This window comes from Cuculus canorus, chromosome Z (assembly GCF_017976375.1).
Source record: "Cuculus canorus isolate bCucCan1 chromosome Z, bCucCan1.pri, whole genome shotgun sequence".
Taxonomy (NCBI): Eukaryota; Metazoa; Chordata; class Aves; order Cuculiformes; family Cuculidae; genus Cuculus; species Cuculus canorus.
In genome coordinates this window covers 47,161,388-47,185,192 of record NC_071441.1, presented here as the reverse complement: position 1 = coordinate 47,185,192, position 23,805 = coordinate 47,161,388, and the positions used below count along the sequence as shown (strand labels likewise).

At 41.4% G+C, this 23,805-nt stretch overlaps 1 protein-coding gene across 9 annotated transcripts in view; it reads right to left on the bottom strand.

The window, feature by feature from the left end:
* The window catches only part of PTBP3 (polypyrimidine tract binding protein 3), a 63,730-nt gene extending 49,328 nt beyond the window's left edge, over nucleotides 1–14,402 (bottom strand). For 3 of the 9 annotated variants that reach the window (XM_054054261.1, XM_054054262.1, XM_054054255.1), the window contains exons 1-2: nucleotides 13,302–13,663; nucleotides 10,870–10,924 (exon numbers count right to left, since the gene is read on the bottom strand). The gene's annotated coding sequence lies outside the window, so the exon portion shown is untranslated. The other 6 variants (XM_054054258.1, XM_054054256.1, XR_008447790.1 and 3 more) reach the window with 6 other exon arrangements.
* Between the last annotated feature and the right edge of the window lie 9,403 nt (nucleotides 14,403–23,805).

The window sequence follows — 23,805 nt, the reverse complement described above, 5'->3', positions numbered from 1 at the left end:
ATAGCAGCACTCAAGGGCGCTCATACCTCCTTCAGATTTCTATAGTCCATGGCTAACCTTCAGCCATTGTTAGGTTTTTGCACTGGCCAGACAAAGCTGCTAAGGGAAAATAGCTTCAAGTATCTACTCCTTGAAATTCTGTTTCCACGGGAAGATAATTTGTGGGATAGACTGAGTATCCTGTGCAAATGACTAATACATGTTAGTTTTATATTCTTGCCAATGCACTGCACCACAGCTGACATTGATGGAAGTGATGTCTGTTGCAGTCCTACTACTCACTCTGCTCCTGCAGTAAAAGGCAGCTGAGACAAAGCAGTGTACTCACTCATATCCACAACAGCTATGTGAAATGCCTTTGATGTCCTGATGGGTCCTTGGCATCTACATTCCTTAAAATGACAATGTCCCAAATGCAAGGGGCACTGGGTCCCATCTCCACTTTGTGGTGCTTCTCTTTTCTTTTAGTAAGACAGAGTTTGGCTTCTACCGCATAGACCTTCTACTGGCCTCTGGTGACTTTTCTGATGATGACTTGAATCTTTCCACTCAGTGTTAAAGGGAACAGGGTGCATTAAACCCCTGTGCCCACCAAGGCTTGATGTTTACCGAGTGAACATGTGCCAGGCCACCAGACTCACAGTCCAATAAATCCCATTATCCTCTGTAGCATTATTATACCTGTTTGTTTGGGTGGGGGCAGAACCTTCCCTGCTGGATGTTTACCAAAACTAAGACTTCACAGAGATGTGTGTAGGAGCAATCATATGCTGGTAGAGCTAATGGCATGAAGGCTTCCCAAGACTGTTCTGGCTTAGCAGCTGCCTGTCAAGAAACGACAAGGGCAAGGTTCGCCATAATGAACAAGGAGCCAGGAGCAGAGACCAGTAACAAGGCCAGCAAAGGAGCACCCTATCCCATGGTATCCAAGTGAGGCATATTTACAAAGGGAGAGCATCTTCTAGACTGTTTGATATTTACTTGTTGGTGGACCTCTTTGAGCTGTTACTTGTGGATTGCTGTAGTGAGTCACTGTGCAAATATTCCTATATAAGTTCAGTCTGTCTTGAATAAAACCTTCTTTTATGTCCTATCACCTGCCCGATTGTGTTTTATCTAACAAAAGTCCCATCCTTAACATTTATGTAGCAACATAAGAGAGGTCAACCAGCAGGCATCCAACATCACCCTAATTATTTAGCCGATGCCCATTTGGTAGGCCAAGACATACCATAACTGCGGCTCATGAGCAGATGATTAAGAAAAACTAAGTAGCATAGGCACTGAAATGCTAGGAAACCTCCGTAAGGAAAACCACATCTATTTATCATCCTAAAACTCCTGTATAGGCTATTAGAGTCAGTAAGCTACGAGACAGAAGTTTCATTTTCTATGCAGTACATTTGTAGTTACATTTCAAAGTTGCTTCAGATTCATCACGTTTTAAAAATCTTACACAAAAAGTCTTGCAATATTTCTTCATTGCAACCACATATTATTATAAACACATAACACATGGCACAAAACCTCAAGCATTTAAATGACTTGAGACTACTTAAGAAGAAATCCACTAAGAATACTCTCCCCACAATTTCAACATTTAACTAAACTATCCAATGGGAAAGAAAATATCAATAAAATATTCCTTTATATAAAGCCACTGTCAATTTCCAGTTATTATAAACTATCAATGACTACTCTCCCTTGAAGAGAATTCCTAAAAGCTTAACTCTTGCTTAGCACTCTAAATTTATGAATATCCTTTTTAAGTGCCCAATATTGCAACAAAAAACAGTTTGATTACTAAATGCATTAAAATGATAATTTGTCAAGCTGGAGGCCAGAGACACATCCCCAAGAAAGATACTTCATATCTTCCTCTGCTAATGATGATATCCTCTAAGACATTCTAGGAGACTTCGTGCTAGGCTCAAACATGGAATGGAAGGCTATGTACAGAAACCAAATTCTGCGCCTTCCACCTTCTATGATAGCACTTACGTACTAGAAAGTGGTTTTGGTATCCCAAGTTTACGGTTTTTCTTGGTTATCCCAAGTTAACCTTCTTTTTCCCCTTCTCCTGGATGTTATAACTCTTCTGCAGTTGTCTCTACAACTGTGTGAGTGTCTCTACAACTGCGTGAAGCCCAATATTTTTCACATCCAAGAGCCGGGTACAAACTGGAGAGGGGTAGATATAGACTAGACATTAGGAAGAATTTCTTCACCATGAGAGTGGTAAGACACTGGAACAGGTTGCCAAGAGAACTCTTAGATGCCCCATCCCCAGAGGTGTTCAAGGCCAGGCTGGATGGGGCCTTGGGCAGCCTGATTTAGTAGGATGTTGGGCGGGTTGGAACTGGATGATCTTTAAGGTCCCTTCCAACCCTAACGATTCTATGATTCTATGATTCTAAGAGTCTGCTTCAGCCTTTGCTTATAAGAACTTCAAATATATATATGTAGACCTACACTGGAGAGTTGAATTAATGTGAGAAGTTATTAGGCAATATTCTCAACTATGAAAAATCCCATTCCCATTTTTCCTAACATGGAAAATAATGATTGATAAAAACCTAAGAAACTATATCCTCTGAAGCATTTAACTTTTCAGCTGAAAATATTCACCTACATTAAAAGAGCTAACTGTTTTCAGAGAACTGCATAGTTACCCTAGTAAGTTAATATACAAGGTAAAATAGATTCAGCATGTTATCTTGCAGTCAAATGAAGAAAGTTCTATACAGACTACAAACAAAAAAATTTCATAGTCTCTAATGCTCCTGGGCAATGGTTCCTGACATTTTACTTGAAACTTCAACTCCCAGGGTGTTCTACTGTAAGTATCATACAGTAAAAAGCTCTGTCTTATATTATGACACACACTGAATTCTCCACCCCTTAAATTCTGTAGAATTGTCTGAGCATGGGAGTAGGAGAACAACAGTAGGTTATTCCACAGACCTGTTTTTCATTCGTATTCTTTCCTGCAATGTAAATAAAATTCTGCCTTTTACTCTGCACCTCATGATGAAGGCATGACGAAACCAATCATCACCACAAGTGATAAGTACATCATTACCATTACTTCCCCTTCCCAATCCTGACATCTGCTCATGGATGAGGGTCAATACTAACTTTCACTTCACTTTTTGCTGCCTTTAATGGCATGACACACCTTCTTGTTTCCCACAGACCTTGAAACTACTTCTTGTATAAGATTTTTAAACTAGTGTAAAATACAAAGTAAACTAAGGACAGCTTAAGTCTCATCAACATGCTCCTAGAATTCAGCAGTGTTCTATCACAATTACAGGCTTGAAGGACAAGCAAAAAGAAACTACTTATTATTGTCACTTGTCACAGAACAGCATTAAGAAGTCTCATGAACTGACTTATGACTCTTCCGCATCATCATTAACTAATGTATTTGGGATGCAAGACTACAGATGGAAAATCAAATAACCCAAACACCAGTCAAACTGAAGGAGCCTCAAAATTAATGTTAAAGTAACAAAATTATCTGCATATCAGTTTTTAATATAGATTGTTCTCCACTCCCTGTCAGACTGCATTCATATAATAAAACAAGCATATTCTGTCCACTTCAGCATTTCCCTTTTAGGAATAATATACTAGTAAACACAAACTTCAAAACATTAGTAATTTGCAACAGAATCCAGGAAGGACAGATGCAATATCAAAAGCCTTTTCCACACTTATTTAAGCAACACTCTGCACATTAATTGGGCTTTCAAAAAGCTGAATAGATTAATTGAAAAATAATTAATTTGAAGCCAGAATACTAATTTATGTATTGCATGTCTCTGTTGTTTCCGTTCCCAGTGTAGTAATACAGTCTACTCATACCTAAAGCAACTAAAACAACACTCATTCAGAAGTTAGTATCTCAAATGCATTCAGGTGCATTCCCATTCCCAGAGAAGAACATTTTTGTTACTGTAGCAAAACAAAAAAGCTACCCTAGCAATGTTAAACCATCATCATCACAGACTGCAAATAAGCACAGTAAAATGTAAGGTCTAACTATTGCTTCACTAAGTTTGCACAAATGTAAATGAGCAGAAGTGAAATTTACAAGTTACACCATTCTGCATCAAATAAATCTACACTCAAACGAGGACACAATGTACAACTGCATTGTGAGCTAGTGTATCACAGGAGTTCACGGCTGAAGTTGGCAGCAGTCAAATGTAGGTATCAACCAAACAATTTACAGTTCACTTAAACTGAATGATAATATGACACTTCAGAAATTTATGACTACATTGCTTTTATTAGTAAAGGAAAAAATCAATAATGCTAAGACAGCATCTAGCTGTACAGACATCTTTACACATATAGCTGTCACATTTGAGACTGACTACTTGAGAATTTAAAATAAGATACACCATAAACCAGTGTATCAAATCTGCAGTTCAACGCAGTAAACTCAAAACAAAAATTGTGACCAGACTCCACAGGTCAGAACACTAAGACAATACAATTTGTATTTACATCAGATACAGGACAAAAACCTAAGGAAATAATAATTTTCTCTTGAAATTGTTTATGTCCCATCAGCATGCAATTTGAATGTGCTACGAAGTAAATTATTAGCTTATGAGATAATTTACAGACTTTTTATACCAATCACACATTTCTAAAGATTCACTATCACAGAGGCTTTTCTCCTTTTGTTCTTCTCTAACATATGACATCAAGACTGCTCAGCTATGTTGGGTCACTGGGAGAGACTGCAGTGGAGCGAGGACAGCAAAGCAGAACAGACTACCACCAACAAAAGCAACCAAGAGCATGTGATTATCAAGAGCTGTAAAACTGGTGTGGTATGTTATGGTTTTAAATGAACATAAAGCATGTATTTTCATTCTTAATGTATGAAATACCTCCATTCCATGTGAAGGCTTTAAACTCTTCCTGAACGACAAGAATACATATACAACTTTGAATGCCCAGAGACAAAGCAGGCATTGTGACACAGAAGCAGATCTTCCATTGGAACTCTGCATCAGAAGGGAGATGACAGCTTTTACTTGTAGCACTGTCAACAATTTACAATTTCCAATAATGTTGTTTTAAGAGTTTACATGAAACCTTTACTAGCAATGAAGATTAACATTTATGTCTCCTAGTTAGTTTAACTCTTAAATACATGAGGATCAAAATTTAAGTTTTCCTCATCAGTTAACACAGGCTTTCTGTTCCAATAGAAAGTTACTTCAATGTATTAATTCGAATACATTCCTTATTCAAATAATCAGTAGGACACTCAACACAATCCTTACCAAAATCTTCAATCTAACTCTTAATGAGCAACTGAATGTGTGACTATGTCTACTTAGTGCCTATAGTGTCTGAACAGATGCTATATAGAATGAAGCCACATATGGCGAGAACATATTTTGCCTTAAACTTCAGTTTCTTTGCTTGAGGTCACAAGTGCATCTGTACCACCTTGCACATAGTTTTGCAACATTTTATACTTTATTGTGTACAAGTCAGAAGATATTTACATGATGTAAACATCCAGTAACCTAAAAAACCCACCAGTAAGCCGCACATTTTGAATTTGGTCAAGAAAATGTATGTAACCTTATAAAGTAAGAAAAATACCATTGTTGGACAATCTTATAATTTATTATTATTAAAGGTTAAAAGTGAGAAAGAAAGACAACTAAAAGAAAAGGCACAAAAACATGAGGCTTGTATATCAACAAAAACTAGGAAGGGTTATTATAAAAGAGGTCACAAACGGATATGAAAGGCTATAAAAAGATTCTTGTCTTTAAACTGACTGCTAACTGCTTTAAACTGTAGCAACACTGTACGAAAAAATGGAGAGAAAATGGAAGACAGCAAATTATTGGAAAGGTGATGGTAAACAGGTTAAAGGAAGAAGGAAAAATAGCTATAAGTAAAAATGTGATGATCTCTGGATTCTTTTTCTCTTGCAAACGAAAACATTGAACAGTGCATAGCATAGAGAAAGAAAGAGAACAACTGGCAGCATCACAACAGCAATCAACAAAATTTCTGCATTTCTAAATTAAATACATCCTTTTTACCCTTAATTTTTAACCCTAGTTCCTTCTGAAGGCAGAAAAAAGCATAAACAAGATTCGAGGATACAATGTTTATCGGCACCTCCACCTCTAAAATGAAAGTCATCTACTTTTGTTACTTTGACTTCTATTGTTCTGCAGAACTAAATACACATAACTGAGTTTAAGAGAATAATATTTGGAGGAACAAAAAAAAAAGAAAAGTCTTGCTTCCCATGAATCCAATAAATACTATGGATGTACAGGAAGAGATCAAAGAGATTTGTTTCTTAGCTGATTATTCAATGTAAAAGCATGAAACTACTTTTCCTAACTTACAAATTTACAGAACCTTACAAATGATCTAGAAAAAAAAATTCTCATTCTCAACTTAAGCGTGACACTCTAAAGACATGTTTTGTTTGGATTGTTTGCCTTTTAAGCATTTATTTTCTGGCTTCACATTTAAAGCTCTTCACAACAGCGAAAGCCAGAAAACTTATTTTTCAGAAGGAAGAATCATGTTCTCAATCACTCACATAAATCTAGTTCTTAGAGCTCTTAGTCCTAAACACTTGAAGTCAAGTGGTTGAAAAGCAATAAAAGTCTGCATGATGATGTGAATCACATAAATTATGAGTTACTTGAATAAGCTCTTGTCCTAATAGATGAAAGATTTGCATCAAGATCAACGAAATTGTACAATAGTTCTATTCACAGGCTGAATTTTCAATTACTACTTAATATTTTCTAGGAAAGTAGTGTTGTATGCAGGAAAAACATGGTCACACCAATAATACAAAAAAACCCCAAGAATTATGGGTCTCACTTGTGTTTTTCTTTCTCCCCACTTCCTTAGCAATGTTTCTTAACAGTTTCTCACTGCATGACACTTTCTCGTGCAATGGTCTCTATTCCTCAGGCCAACTCTGCTTCACCTGCTGCAACAACCAGTAATAAACCAGCCACTGTAAGAATCATCCTTTACATTAAAGCTTCAGTATTAAAACACTAATTATCTAAACCAGGGCAAAGTCATAGTCTCAGACTGTATGGAGACTCAGGAGACAGCACAGCATTAATATATCCCTATTTTTGTTTATGTTCTCTCCTGTATCCTGAAAACCTACATCTTTCGTTTAGACAAATGTTCCAACTTTTCAGTGTATATGGACAAAGTCCTCTTCCCTCTTCTTCCACCTCCTAAATGTCACCAGTCACACAAAAAAACCTCTTTCCTTCAGTTTTACTTCACAATAATACATCCTCTAACAATCTTAATTTCTTCCAACTCTCAATAGAATTCACAAGTTAGTTGATGAAATAATTTTCCTTGATTGAAGTGTACTACGAAGGAATTTAACAGTCATATTAAGGTCATCTCAGTGTTAAGCATGACTTCTTTAGTTGTAATCCCACCCTTTTGCTTACAAACATACAATCAACTATGGGAGAAACACAATTCTGACAAGAAAACATATGAAGCAAATTAAATATTTATAAAATTCATGAGTTTTAATTCACGCATCCTGTTAATTTTCTGTGTTTTATAAAATACTGCTAAGTAATTGAGCCAGACTACCTTTGGGCAGTCTGCAGTTTAAGTTAGATTACTTTGGTCAAACATCAAGTTATTAACACTCAGTAGTCTAGAACACAGTTTTAGCCCAGGCTTTGGATCGTACATTTTAGGAGCTCTGCATCTCGCTGAGACCTGGCTGTTTTCTTGCCGTGTGGCGAGTCCCTCTCCCTATTTAAGGTACATACTGAAACAGCAGCTAGTACCATGATCAAGAGCTCCTCCAAGACAACATTGTTCACAACATACTAGGCTATGCCTGTGGCGAGTGTGCAGTAAAAATATCGATCTTGCACACAAAACAGATGAAACCTATAGCTCCAAAATAAAGTCCACAAAAATAAAAAAATCTCAATTAATATTAACGTATAATCAGCAAGGAACAAGATTAAGACACTATATACATTATTACTCCCTAGTCCTCAGCCCTAAAGGGAGCAACCATTACATAGCAAAAACAAACAGCAGAGAGAAGAGGCAATAGAGGAACACACACTGAGTGATCTTGGCATTTACTTAGAACTCCCATTAGTTCTCCCATACATACAATACACACACACACACTTGAGACTTATTTTACATTATGGTAAGACAAAAGCTGTCATTAGCAAACCAATTTCCCTACAGGAAGTATGTGAATGGATCCTGCAGACAATACATAGCAGTGAAGAGTTATTTTCAAATTACTTTTACATTTTTAAAGCATTCAATTTTACTTCTGTATATATTTTTTTAGAAAAAAATCTGTCATATGTACACAACCTCTATTTCAATAAAACAAAAATCATATGTTAATGGATAAAGCAGGGCTGTGCAGAACAAAAGGAAAGTATATATAAACACAGTCAACACTTCTTCATTGACAGACTTACGTAACACTTCCAAACTCAACAACTCAGTTTCTGAAGCAACAGATAGCTGCTTGTAATCCTCAGGGGAAAAAAAGAAAACCAGAAACAAAACAAGCAAACAAAAAAACCCCAAACTGCAGAGAATTATAGGCATTAATTCATTTAGTTTATCAGCAAGTGATGCCTGTACTCATTGACCTTGCCTTCAAACACTACTTTAGCTCACGCATTATGTTGACCCATAAGGCTGCACAATATACAAGTTTTGCTACCCACACCTCCACTCACACTTTGGTACCCCATGTCTATAAACATTTTGCTGTCCGGAGAAGAAAGACTAAGGGAAAACAAAACCCCCAACACCTATTAGTTAAAAAGAAAGCAAAACACACAACAAAAAAACCAGCTCAGTAGACAGCAAGCATCTGCAGTTTGTACTCATCTTCTCAAACTGACCAGTTTTACACAGAAAACAAGATTTTCCATATCTCTACCAACTTTCATTACACAGAAAGAAGTTTACTAGCACTGACAGAAACCACACTAAAAATGAACAGACCACCTGCTTTTGCGTTCTAAAAGTTTCCTTCACAGAAGCTAAGTTTTGCACTACAGCTTCAACCACATCCAACTTCTTATACTGTGCACTGAATAACTTCACAAAAAATCATTATGGATTTCGAACTGACTGTGTTTTGGGAAAGGACAGGTAACTGAAACAAGGCAGAAGGAACAAACATGAAGCTAGAGTAATTCTCCTGGTAACACAAGATAAGAAAAATTGGTTGTCTGTTACACATGGAGCAAGGAACAGACAGAGACTAGAAAACAGAAACAGGTGAACTGACAAAGAAAAAGAGTAAGAAAATGAATCCAACTGTAGCCTGTAGTAAAAAGAGAAAATGAACAAATGAAAACCCCACAGAAATGAAACCAGAAAGAAAATTCTAATAAAGCCATGCAAAGTAAGATAGGAAAAGACCTAATAAAACCAAGACAGGTTACATGTAACTTATGAATTAAACTAAGCCACCTTGCAATATTACAAGTCAGTAAAATACTCAGATGCTGTATTAATTTAATTTGCTGTGGTCTTTGAGGTCATTGTGGCTACATGCACTTCATGCTGACTGCCAAACTCTACTGTAAGTGTTTCTACTACAGAAATTGTGATAGTTAAAAGGCTGAAGGTATATAGAATCATAGAGTAATTTAGGTTGGAAAAGAACGTTAAGATATAGGAATCTGTATCTCAAAGGGTTGAAGCGTAGTCTACACACTCAAATGCAGCCCTTGAAGTTTATTGTTATTCTGGACAAGTGCACAAGTGTGCTTTAGATCGTCTCTTCACAAACACCTATGGCCTTTTTCAAAGTATTGCAGTCTAGAAATTGCCTAGTAAGCAAGAATCAAAAGCTGGAGCGATATTCTTAACTAAATCACTGCAAGGTACACTAGAACAGAGCTGCAGTGGCCTGCTCTTCGTTAGAACTGGAATTTATGTCGTGTCCTTCTCATGTGCCACTGCACATTTAGCTACCACGCCACCTTCAGACAAAAAGAAGGGTTAATAGTTCCTGATATCTCCACAAAGTGTGATCCCAAATCACAAGACATGGTAAGATTTGATACCTGAACTGGCTTTGGATCGTCATTATTCCCATAATTAATGCAACCCACCTCCCAAGAGACAGCAATGCTTTGTTTAAATGGTAAAAGCCTAGTAAGAAGCATGGACCCTACCACACACTTGTGCACTTGTGTGCAGTATGCACACAGAGCGTAAGTATGCAAACACTATTTTGATTCCTTTGCTTCTGGTATTTAGTCTTGAGAAACAATGATCTGTCTTCTCCTTGACTTTATATGCCACTGTAATATACCATGTCTTTTAATGAATAAGTATGGCAGCAAGTTAAATCACTTGTAGTAGAGTGTGATTAAGAAAGTTAATTGCAAAGATAATGGTTAGATTCCTGAATCATAGGCGCATTCACTCCATTGGCTTTCAGAGGAAATTTAGGGTGCGGTTTCCTGGTCATTTTAAGCTGATCCAAGGCAGCAGCGAGCAGAGGCAGGCACGTCATTCCCCACCTTTACGTTTTCAGGGCTCCCCCTGCAGTGACTAACAGCATCAAGGCAGGATGGTACCAAACCCAGAATCTATTACTCTGTTCCCACGCAATTGCTATACCAGGAGGGAGGTGCAGAAGCGTGCTGCCCTGCACTTTTGGCAGCAGTCCTGAGTTTGAGCAACTGTAGCTTACAAGGAAACAGCAAGAGCAGGGAAGAGTGCTATCAACAGGAACAGTCAAAATACTTTTTCATTTTCACCTACCCACTCTGCAAGAGTGTCAAAAATGCAGCCACTTACTCCAATGCAAAAGTCACGTCCACAGACCTGAAAAGATCGGTTCTATTTTCACATGCTGAAATGAGAAAGAAAAAAAATAAAAGTCGCTCGAATGTAGTCTTCCATAAAGATTATGCAGCAGAAAATGAAATTAAGAGTATAAATGATACACAATGGTCAGGAGCAGAAAAAAAACAAAAGCAACATTGCAATTCCATGCCACAGCTAACTTGCACAAAAAAAAAAAAAAAAAAAAACCGAAACAAAACCCTGTACCTTGAAACAGCAGCTGTAGGCATACTTGCACTATATAACTAACTCTCGCCCTCATGTTTTGACACAATATTATGTTTAATCAGGATATCCTTAAAAAAAAAAGTTTTTTTTAAAAAAAGTTGATGTAAACACAATTGTGCTTTTCACTTATTACATCCAGAGGTGCTTCAGATGGTACAGGATTAGTTCAGTGGAAAACTTGATAAATACCCCTGGCAGAACCCAGAATATTTAACTGTTCACCTGCCCCCAGAATACCTAAGCAAATTAAATTTCTTGTAATACACCAAATCAAGTAAATCATAACTTGTCAGCTGGTAAGGAAAGTATGAGTTTGGTTTATAGTTTGCTGTTTTTATGTTTCTGTTTGTGTCAGGTGTTCCACATTTCTGATCATATCAGATACTAATGGTAAAAAAGTTTGTTCAGCGAATAGCGAGCTCATAAGCAGAGATAATTTCATTCACAGTAGTCCTGCATTAGATATTTTTCACAAGCACACAACACAAAATGGGATAGAAACAGGTTATTGCTGAAGGCACTACAGAAAAAAGTTATGTAATTCTACTCTACGTAGAATAGAAATCCTAAAAGGGCTTGTGAGTCAGAAGCCTAAGGATAATAATGTCCAAGCAGTTGATGCCTCTTTAAGAGCTTGAACACCATTTTTCAGAAACCAGAAGGCTTGTTAAATTGGAGATTTATTCTGGTACTAGAGAGTCTGAACTAATCTGCATATATAAATTCAGCTGTTGCATTTACTGTTGTTCCTAATTTTTATCTAACAACTCAGAGCAAACTTAAACTTGGAGCCGTCATCAACCACCTCTATCATCACCAAAACACCTAAAAAGCTCTACTTACAAAAGTCTCTTAAAAAAATACTCAACTGACTCACCTTTAATGTGCCTTTACTCTCTGCCTTCATCTCTGACAAACAAGCTTATTTAAAAAGGTCCTACTTCATGATGTCAGATTTTTACAGCTTGAGAACTACATACATTTTGCTTGTACTATTTTTACTCAAAACGTAAAGAGTGTCAACCTTAAGTTACTTTTAATATTAGTATTTCAGGGCAGTACACCAACTGACATGGGTTCCGCTTCAGCCCCCTCCCAACTGAAATAATAAAGCCTCTATGAAAAATAAAAAACAGTTTACAAAAGAAACTCATCGTAGTACTTGAAAGAGAATAAGGAGACCATAGGAACTGCATACTCAGCTTAGACAGCAATTCCAGAATCTAAGAGGAAAAAACAAAATTGTATTCTCAAATGGATTGAAAGAAAAATAAAATTACATTTTCCTCATGAGTACACCTGACAGACTAAAAAAGAGGAGACTCTCACTCCAGTGAGAACTTTGTTTTCTTTCGAAACTTTCCCAAAAGTAGTAGTTTCAAGCAAAAGTGAAAAAATGCGGATCACAGCAAAATCACTCATTACGTTTTTTAATTAAGTTCTCCAGGAAGATACTTCCTAGCACTATTTGCTTTTTCATTAATCAGCATTTACATCAGAGTGCTCTGGTTGACCTGCCCCTCTATCAAGGCTTCCACTGCGAGAGCGTTAAAAGATGTCAGAAAAGTTACGATTGCACTGCCTTGAGTCAACAGAAGGAAAATAAAAGAAGTCTTCCTAACTTCCGATTTAGAATTCTGAGATTTCAAAAACAGCTACAGTTTTACAGGTGACCAAGGTAGCGGATGTACTTTAGTTAATAAAATGCATCTTTGCATCCGCATCCTTGCACAAAGTAAGAAGCGCTGTCTTTAGTGAACATTTCCATCACCATGTATGCATACTGTTACGATGAAAAAAAAATAAAAGAAACAGTATAAAGTTTCACTGACATGATGCATAGTTTCCTGGTGCAGTTGAATTTCCTACAACGGTCAAGCTCACAGGCTTTGGGTTTTGAAATACCAATGAACCAAGGAAAAAATACCAGCAATTGCATTTGGCCTTAAAAAAACAGAGAGGGAAGTTGGCAGTACAGATGATGTACTTGCTTTTATTACTTGGTTTCAAGTCAATAAGCCTTATCAAGACGTAGGACGGATATCGGCGTACATCACACTACCCCAGTCACAGGAACGCAAGGCTCCAAACTCACTAGAAGTAATTTTACCTTCAGGGCCACATGCAGCTATAGCTCTACCACCACAACAACTCACCGTATATCTAAGGCCTTCAGCACGGTCTATGAAAATGCATTAAGGACACATAAATAGCTGCTCCGATTATTGATTAACCTTGAAGAACAGATGTCACAGTCAGCCTGCATCCACACAGAGCACGGCAGGGAGCAGCACGCCGCGTTCTCCCTGCCGCCGCACGCCTCGGGGGACGAGACCGGAGTCACCACAGGCACACGGCCACCTCCAGCCTCCTCCGACCCTGCCTGGGCAGCAGCGACGGCAGCCGCGGTACCGGGCAGCGCCACACGCAATGAACGCTTCCCTCCCGCACCGATATAGGCGCCGGCACCCCGCAACCCCGCACCGGCACCCGCACAGGCACCAGCACCCAACCCCGCACCGGTAACAGCGCCCGCACTGGCACCCGCGACCCCGCACCAGCACCCGACCCCGCATCGGTACCAGCGCCCCACATCCCGCGCCACCACCCAACCCCGCACCAGTACCGGCATCCCGCACCGGCGCCCAACCCCGCACCCCGCACCAGCACCCGACCCCGCACCCCAAATCCCGCGCCACCACCCAACCCCGCCCCGGTACCGGCATCGGCACCCAACCTCGCACCCCGCATCGGTACCGGCAGCTCGCGCCCAGCCCCGCCCCGGTACCGGCACCCCGCCTCGGTCCCCGCACCGGCCCCATCCCACATCCCGCGCAGCCGGCAGCGTCGCGGAGAGACCGCGCCCGCACCCCGCTGGGGGAAGAAACCAGAAAGGAAACGAAGAAGGAAGGGAAAAGAAGGGAGCCCGTTCGGCCCCGGGTACCGCGGAGGGTCCGGCCCCTCGGCCCCGCTCCCCCCGCACCAGTACCTGGCGGAGCGGCCCGCACCGATACCGCCGCTCCGCGGCGCCCCCGCGACACCCACCTTTGGCCGCGCTCCGCCGGGGGCGGGGGGACCCTTCCTCGGCCGCCCCTCCCCGCCCGCGGCCCCGCGGAGGAAGGCGCCGGCCCCGCCCCGCCCCGCCCCGGGCGGTGCCAGGTGGAGCCCCGGGGGCGATGCCGGCCGCCTCCGCCGCAGCCCGGCCCCGCGAGCAGGGCGGCGGGCACCCACCCGGCAGCGCCGAGGGGGGCGGTGCGAGAGGGGCACACGTGGGGGCAGCCCACCGCCCGCTGCCATCGCCCCGCCCACCGCCGTGACCACGCCCCCATCGCTATGGCCACACCCCCGTCAGGCCCATTCGCCGTGACCACACCCCTACTCCACTATGTCTACGCCCATCGCCGTGACCACACTCCAGATGCTATGGCCACGCCCCCTTGCCACGGCCACGCCCCCGTTGCCATGGCCATGCCCCCGCAATGGCCACGGTCTCTCGGCTAACACGACCCCTCGCTGCTATGGCCCCGCCCCGTTTGCCCCCGTGTGCCCGCCCACCGCTAAGGCCGAGGTCCCCCGTGCCATAGCCCCGCCCCCACAACGACCCCGCCCATCATTCTGACCACACCCTCTCTACTATGGCTCCGCCCCTCGATGCCCCCGCCCCCTCACCATCGCCCCCACGCCAGCACCTCAGCCCCGCCACCACCACCATGGGCCCCACCCGTCGCCTAGGCCACGCCCTTCCTAACGCCATGGCCACTCCGCCACCATTGCCCCACCTCTCACACTAGAATAGCCCCGCCCTCACCGCCATAGCCACGCTGCCACCTTGGCCACGCCCCTCCAGACGACATGGCCGCGCCCCCACACCACGGCCACGTCCCCGTCGACGGCCTCTCCCGCCTCAATCGTCCCGTCCCGCCCCTATGGCCGGAACGTCCCGTGGGAGGGCAGATTGAGAGAGTTGGGCTTGTTCAGCCTGGAGAAAAGAAGGCTCCAAGGAGGTCTTATAGCAACATTCCAGTACCTGAAAGTGGCCTACAAGAAAGCTCGGGGGCCTATGAAGGCACGTAGTGATAGGACTAGGGACAAAGGGTATAAACTGGAGAGCGGCAGATTTAGACTAGACATGAGGAGGAATTTCTTAAAGATGAGGATGGTGAGGCACTGGCACAAGTTGCCCTGGGGAGTTGTGGATGTCTCATCCCTGGAGGTGTTGGGTGGGGCAGGGCAGCCTGCTCTGGTGGGGTGTCCCTGCCCGTGGCAGGGTAGGGGTGTGGAACTGGATGATCTTTAAGGTCCCTTCCTACCCTAACTATTCCATGCATTCTGTGGTTCTGTGATCTGTGCGTTTGACATGATGAGGACAGGGATGACGATGAGAGGTATGCACGTGTGAGGGCTAGAGAGAGGCAATGGATGGAGAGAGGCCCCACTGGTTTCTCCACTATGCCCCTGCCTGGAACAGGAAACATTAATGTGTACAGGAGATGTCTTCATTTTAAGTGTGGCAGATTGTGACAGTTGTTTGTTTAACTTATGCACAAAATAACCTGAAAGTAAAAGTTAAAAGGTAGTGAAGACAAGATGATGTTAGAAGAAGGGCAAATCCAAGTGCCTTTAGAAGCCATTTGTGGGCTGGTGTCCTTCTAATGTGAATCCTTTGACACAAAGTGCAGAGTGACTTGCATTTGTATTTGTTCACTGCCTAACACAATCACAGTATCTGAGGAAGTCCTTCACAAGACACAGCGGGATTTGTTACATGTTTCCATCTCCTAGAGTTCACCAAGTGGAAGACCTAGCCTGGCACAAAGGCTTTTTATGATTACAATTTCCAGTCATCTCTCCCTTCAGGTAATGAGGATATTTTTGGTAAGTGAACTGCAAGCACTTCCTGACGGACATTACCTGTCATCTGTGTCCTGTCACCTGCCAGAGGATACTTGTATTGAATGTGACAGAACATGTCTTGGATCCTGCTGTAGAGAGACCAAGTGGAATGACGAGAAATGTTTGGCAGGTAACAAGTTCACCAAGTGCTTGACCACATCCCTGCCTGTACCAAGGAGTGCCTAGGAAAGTGAGTGCTTTGGAGTTCATGGAACATGCACATCAAAATGAGGGACTGGTTTTGATCAGAGTGCAGGCTGAGAGTCCTGTTATCTAAAAATAGAATGAAACTTTTCCATCTGAAAGTTATAAAGTCTGTAGTGGCAAGGTGCTGCTGTCTCTTGTTTTTTTAGTTTCCCCCCCCTTCCCCAAATATGGTAGCGTACTAGTCCATCCTCGCTATCACAGCTGCCATTGTGGCCAGCCCACATCATGTGTTTGGGAATTAACCTGACCTTAAAAAAATACTTTTTAAAAAAAAAACTAGGTAATTTGTCAGCAGGTTGGTCCCCTAATCAAAGTCAAAAAGTGTGTCTATGTGCTGTGCTTGTAGTTTGGGACTGTTAGGGCAGAAGGGAAGAAAAAACATCTTGAGGAGAGAGGGAAATGTCATTTCCCCTATGTACCTCCAAGTTTTTGTGGTTTGATAGCACAATCTCGTATGTCCTTTAAAGACGGCCTGAATTCTCGAGTCTGGGGAAAGCTACAGTCTTGAGGGGAACTTCTGAGAAAATTGTGGCTTCATGTGGTTTTCACCTTAGACCAGGTTTTGGTTTCCATGTTATCATCACTTGTGAAAGAAATATGGCTATGAGTGTGTTGCTTTATTTAATTGATCGACTTCCATGAGTAACTTCTCGAAAAAGGTAGATTTTCTCAAGGATATAGAAGGGTTTAAGAATTTGCTCTTCTGTCCCTCTATGAAATGCAGGAGCACAGCAAACCACTATGATCAACCTCACCCCCCCCGGCAAGCTATTGACAGTTGAGTTTAGGTAAGATTAGAAGTACTTTTGTGAATAATCATTTTGAAAAAGTGAATTTTAGTCATAACACCAGACTCAAAATTGATGATATTTTAATCAGTTATGATGAGAAAAGTAGGGAAGAATACATAAATGTGAATATATATTATATATATTCTAAGATATAGGCTAATATATATATTCTAATATTAGAATATACATACATACATACAAGAATACACTAATATTTGGTATTTCCAGTATATTAGAATGTATGTTATGTATGTCAGTAATTGTATAGTATTTTGATACAAATTTAAAATCAAGAATTTTTTAATCTTTTGCAAGATCTTTTCCTTAGAAATCAGATTGTGAAAAATGCCTTGCATTTTTACCACTTGGCACACGTTTCTCATTACAAGTTAAATATACAATGTAATTTATAAATACTATGAGAGTTCTCCTGTAATTAGTTTGTATACTATAAAAATAGAAAGTGTGTTTCCACCGATCATCTAGATTGTGCTGCCCTTGAAGAATGTTTTTAAATTCATTTCTAACTGCAATTCACAAACCAATAGAAGTTTTGATAAATTTTTATGACAGAAAGAGAAAAGAAATACATTGTAATAGGGCCATAGAAATACATTGTAATGTGAGCTGGTTATTAACACCTGCAGGGAGCAATAGAAAGGAAGAAAAAAATTAAACATTCCCTTCCTGAGAGGGAAGAAGTGGAGGGAAGAGAGAAATGTGAGGGAAATGAGAAATGTGAGGGAAATGTGAGAGAAAACACTTCTAGCAAGCAACCTTGGGCTTTCGGAGTTACATTCGTACTTACATTCCCTATTTCTGGTTTGTTTTTTTTTTTTAAATTGTCCACTTATTTTAATAATTCTTTTCTTTTCTGCTTGCTTCCCTGCTTGGTTTCATCTGTTCCTTTTCCTCCTTTTTTCAGTTTCTCAAAATTACATTCTTCCTGATTCATGTGAAATTCATGCTCCTTGCAACCTTAGGGAAGTCAATGGAGTTCTTCTGACTCTGAACCAGGTGTGTGAGTGGTTGTGTTGAGTGGATGTGTTTCAGCTGTCTCTTTTATAAGGACACATAAACTGAACAATGGTCTTGTTTACTTTTAAGGGCTATATAGTGTAATTTAATTAAATAGAATTTCAGGCAAGAACAGAGGTCTGTATGCACAGATCCAATTATAGCATCAGGGCCTGAGTGCACAATAATTAACCTACTCAACATACAAATATGATTAGATAGACACAATTAGTCAACGTGATCTATTTTAAACATACTATATTTATCTGCTTTCAGCAGCACAGCCTTTTATTGAAAATTACTTGTCTTTGAGATTATTCATACCAGGTTTAAAGAAACTAACACCTACCATATGTTTCTCATTCATGTTATTGATATTCCTATTCTCCATATTACTAATACTTTCTTACACTATAATAAAAAGCCTGTCCTCTTTTTCTGTTTTGTAATCTGTTCTGTCAAACTTATTGCACAAATCCGATTTGGAATTTACTTGCTCTGATTATCACAGAGGAAAACTTTTTGTAGATTCTCAACGTTGAAAATACTTTCTTTTCTGATTCAGTTTTTAAAGCCTCCACAAAATCAAGATGTGATCTTCCAGTCATATTGTTCCCATGTGCTGTATGTGACCAGGAATGCAACTTCCATGTACTGTGATTCAGTACTGAAGGCAAATGTAGAACCCTCAGTTCCAGGTCTTTCAGTTTCTTCACTGGATCTGGTCTTGCATGACTGACTACCATTCTGTGTTTTACTTTACATATCCGTAAGACAGAAACTGTACTTATGAGGAAACTCAGGGAAATGAATTTTTCTGAGAGAGGATATGCTCAGTCCTCTCAGTGAGCCACTTAGGATCACCTTTGCTCTTTTTTGCCAGGTTAATAAGTAAAAAAATATGACTTTCCATCTCTTTCCCAACATCTACTGTTAAATAATTTTAAACAATACACATAGTTACTGCATATTTTCAGATTTTATGATTATCTTCCAAATCGTATGATCATCAAAATAAAGCAATTGTTTAGATGTCTTTGTTACATTTGCATTTGCTTCTTGTGTTTGCTATCAAGTTAGCAAGTAATTGCTGTAAGAGTGCTAACCCAGTGGAAAAAAATCATTACCATAAGTTATTTGTTTTGTTGGGGTTTTTTTCATTAAACGAAGTAGTAGTTGGCAGCTAAAAGGTATTGCTTTTTATTCAATGGGAAAATATCCTGTTCGCCATTTTATTTAGCTGCTAATTACTCAATATTACAGAATATTACTAATTACTCAATATTACAATACTCAATAATACAATTACTCAATATTACAGCTGCTAATTACTCAATATTACAGAATAATTTCGTGCATTGTCGTCTTCCGTGTAATTCTACTGTTAAAACTTCTCATTTTTTTGTAAAATGTTACCCGTACATAATCAGATGTGCTGTATTTCTGGGAATACATACAATGCAACTTCTAGTAGGAACTTATTTATTTAGTTTCCTGGAAAAAAACTATGACATTTCTTACTAGAGTAGTCATTGGTTAGGACATTCAGCTTTGCTCTTACTTGGCAAATCAAGGCCTTCCACCAGCAACTGTAGCTCAAGAAATAACAGTCCTAATTAAACCTGACAATTCACTGCAACTTGCCAGCTCCTCAGCTGTTACGATCCGACTGCTTGTAAGATCATTCCACATACTGGATCCAAGCTCCTTATCCACCACCTTTTTATTGGGGTCAGTTCAGTTGGCTAAAGTGGGGATAGCTATCTCCAAAAGTGGGGCAGAGCAGACATCTGGAGAGAACAGCCATGGACTTCATGGGCCTGCCTGTATCTGACTTTCCACATACTGATGATGGCTGGCTGCTCCTGATGGGTATGCCCTCTCCACTAGGTCACCTGCTGTGTTGTGGCTCAGCCATACAAGCTGCATCTTTGGCTTTACTGGTCACTTCTGGAGAGAAACTGAACAAGAGGCTTCGCTTCCTCTGAGCACAATTGTTTTTGAGTGAACTACCCAAAGTGACAATTAGATACTGTGATTTACCATTCCATGTCTCTCACTAAGGGTCCTGATGTATTGCTGAAACTGGGTGCAGAATGTCAGCAGAATTTTACTGACAGTGAAGAAAAGGAAGAAATTGCTTTGCTAGGCTGCTAAAAGCTGTGATTACCAAAACACTAACCTTAACTCAAACTGAAGTCACTATGCAGGTGCAGTTCAAGAGCAGGTTTTTTTCTGATAGATAAACTTGATCAATTTCTGTTCAACTAGTAAGTGTATGAATGTGTTAAAATATATGTGCTATTGCAATGTTATATGTTAGGCTACTACTAAGGGATTTATTTCTAGCTGCTTCACTATAAGGTCTAATATATCCTCACGTGAGGAAAGTGGTTTTGTAGTTAGGACTCAGCTACCGTTCAAGGTTATGGTTCATCTCCAGATTTCAATGCAGGATCATTCTAAGCCCACAGTAAATCTAAATTACAGTTGTCGGCAAGTGGAAAAATATATATATATATCTCGTGGAATTGCTAAGAGAATAAGCTAACTAAATAATCAGTGATAGATCACCAGTTAACTGTATCTCTGAGTGCATTGCACTAATTTAGCCTAAGGCTGCCAAGATGTATGGATGCTTCGCAGAGATCTCACTCACAGAAGGTGGCAAAAGATCATAAGAATCATAGAATCCCTAAGTCAGAAAAGACCTTTGAGATCATCAAGTTCAACTGTACCTGTCTACTACTAAATCATATCCCTAAGCACTTCATCTACCCATCTTTTAAGCAGCCGCAGGGATGGTGTCTCAATCACCTCCCTGGACAGCCTTTGCCAGTGCTCAATAACCCTTTTAGTGAAGAAGTTTTTCCCAATGTCCAATCTGAACCTTTTGTGGTGCATTTTGAAGCCATTCCCACCTGTCACATGGGGGAAGAGACCAACACCCACCTTTCTACAACCTCCTTTCAGGTAGTTGGAGACAGTGTAAGGTTTCCCCTCAGCTTTTTCTTCGCTAGGCTAAATAACCCCAGTTACCACAGATGCTCTTCATAAGACTTGTTCTCCAGCCTCTTCATCAGTTTCATCATTCTTCTCTGGATACACTCCAGGACCTCAATGTCTTTCTTGCAGTGAGGGGCCCAAAACTGAACACAGTATTCAAGGAGTGGCCTCACCAGGGCTGAGTACAGGGGCAGAATCCCTTCCCTGGTCCTGCTGGACACAGTTTCTGATACAGGCCAAGGTGCTATTGGCCTTCTTGGCCACCTGAGCACATTGCTGGCTCATGTTCAGCCATCTGTCAACCAACACCTGAAGGACCTTCTTCACCAGGTGGCTTTCCAGCCACTCTTCCCCAAGCCTGTAGCGCTGCATGAGGTTGTTGTGTCCCAAGTGCAGGACTCTGCATGTGGCCCTGTTAAACCTCATGCCATTGGCCTCATGCCATTGATGCAGACTGTTCAGATCCCTCTGCAGGGCCTCCCTACCCTCAAGCTGATCGAGACTTTCACCAAGCTTAGTGCCATCCATGAACTTACTAAGGGTACATTCGATCCCCTTGTCCAGGTCATTGATAAAGACATTGAACAGAACTGGACCCAGCACTGAGTCTTGGGCAACACCACTTGTGACTGGTCTCCAACTGGATTTAACTCTGTTTACCACAACTCTTTGGACCCAGGCCTCCAGTCAGCTTTTTACCCAGCAGAGGGTGGGCCTCTCCAGAGCCAGTTTCTCAAGTAGAATACTGTGAGAATTGGTGTCAAAGGCTTTACTGAAGTCCAAATACATGAGATTCACAGCCTTTCCCTCATCCATCAAGTGGGCCACCTTGACATAGAAGGCGATTAGGTTAGTTTGGTAGGACCTGCCTTTCATAAACCCATGCTGACTGGGCCTGATCACCTGATTGTCTTGCATGTGCTGTATGATTGCACTCAAGATCACCTGTTCCATGACCTTCCCTGGAACTAAGGTCAGACTGACAGGCCTGGAGTTTCCTTGGATCCTCCCTCCAGCCCTTCCTGTAAATGGGCATAGTATCTGCCAGCCTCCGCCCAGTGGAACTTGTCAGCCAGGAGTGCTAGTAGATGATGGAAAGGCGTTTGGCGAGCACTTCTGCCAGCTTCCTTAATACACTTGGGTGGATCCCATCTGTCCCCATAGACTTGTGAATGTCTAATTGGCTGAGCAGGTCTTTAACCATTTCCTCATGGATCATAGGAGCTTTGTTCTGCTCCCCTTCCCTGTAGTGCTCCTGAGACACCTGCCCCTACTTCCAAAGCTCATATACTTTCCTCTTTTTTCCTGAGATCCACCCAGAGCTCTCTGCTCAGCTAAGCTTGTTTTCTCCCCTGCCAGCTCATTTTCCAGTACACGGGGATGTCCTGCTATTGCACAAGTAGGATTTCCTTCTTAAAGAGCATCCAGCCCTCTTGGGCTCCTTTGTCCTTTAGGACTGCCTCCCATGGAACTTTATCAAGCAGCCTTCTAAACAGTCCAAAGACTGCCCTCCAGAAGTCCAAAGTGGCCGTTATACTTACCCTCTCTTTACTTCTCCTAGAACTGAGAATTCTATCATCTTGTGATTGCTGTGCCCCAGGCATACTCCAGCCATCACATCTCCCATGAGGACTTCTCTATTCACAAACAACAGGGCCAGCACAGCACCTTCCGTTGTCAGCTTGCTCACCAGTAGTGTCAGGAAGGTGTCTTCCACACAACCCAGGAACCTCCTAGACTGTTTCCTTTCTGCTGTATTATACATCCATCACACATCTGGCAAGTTGAAGTCTCCCACTAGGTCAAAGGCTAGTGGTCGTGAGACTTCCCCCAGTTGCTTGCAGAGTAAGCAACTCTTGAGAAGGGTCAGCCTCTTCTTCCTGTCTGGGTGGTCTATGGCAGACTCCCACCACAATATCTGCCTTGTTAGGAGCTCTGCTGATTTTTACCTGTAAGCACTCAACCTTATCATCACCATCATTAAGCTATAGGATATCAGAACACTCTCAAACATAGAGCACTATCCCACTGCCTCTCCTTCTTTGCCTATCATGCCTGAAGAGTTTATAGCCAGCCATAGCAGCACTCCAGTTGTGCGAGTCATCCCACCGTGTTTCTGTGATGGCAATTATATCATAGTCTTCTTGCCTGACAATAACGTCTAGTTTCTCTTGTTTATTGCCCGTGCTGCATGCGTTGGTGTAGATGCACTGCAGCTGGGCTGTTGATCCCACTATGCTACTGAGGGGAATAGTCTCAGTTCCTAAGTGACCAAGCACTGAATTTTCTAACCCATCAATAATCTTTACATCTTTACTCCAATTTGAAGTGCGATCCCCCACTTCCTCTAAGGTGGCAGACCAAAGGTTATCACCAGCATGCCATTCCTCAGACACTGGAGTGGCATTCACAAGCTTTGTTTCTATCAAGCCTAGTTCTGATCCCCTCCCCCCTCACATCTAGTTTAAAGCTCTGTTAATGAGCTGTGTTAGCTTCTTGGTAATTATCCTTTTACCCTTGGGGACAAGTCTACCCATCCTCGGACAGCAAACCTTGTGCTAGGTAGGCCAACCCATGATCAAAGAACCCAAAGTTTTGCTCCTCATACCAGATTCAGAGCCAGGTATTTATTTCTTGGCTCTTCCTATTCCTCCCCTTGTTATTCCCTGTAGTAGGAGTAAATGTAGAAGGTAGTAAATAAAGGTAGTATTCTCCTCCTGTAGAGGAGAATACTACCTGTCCCCTC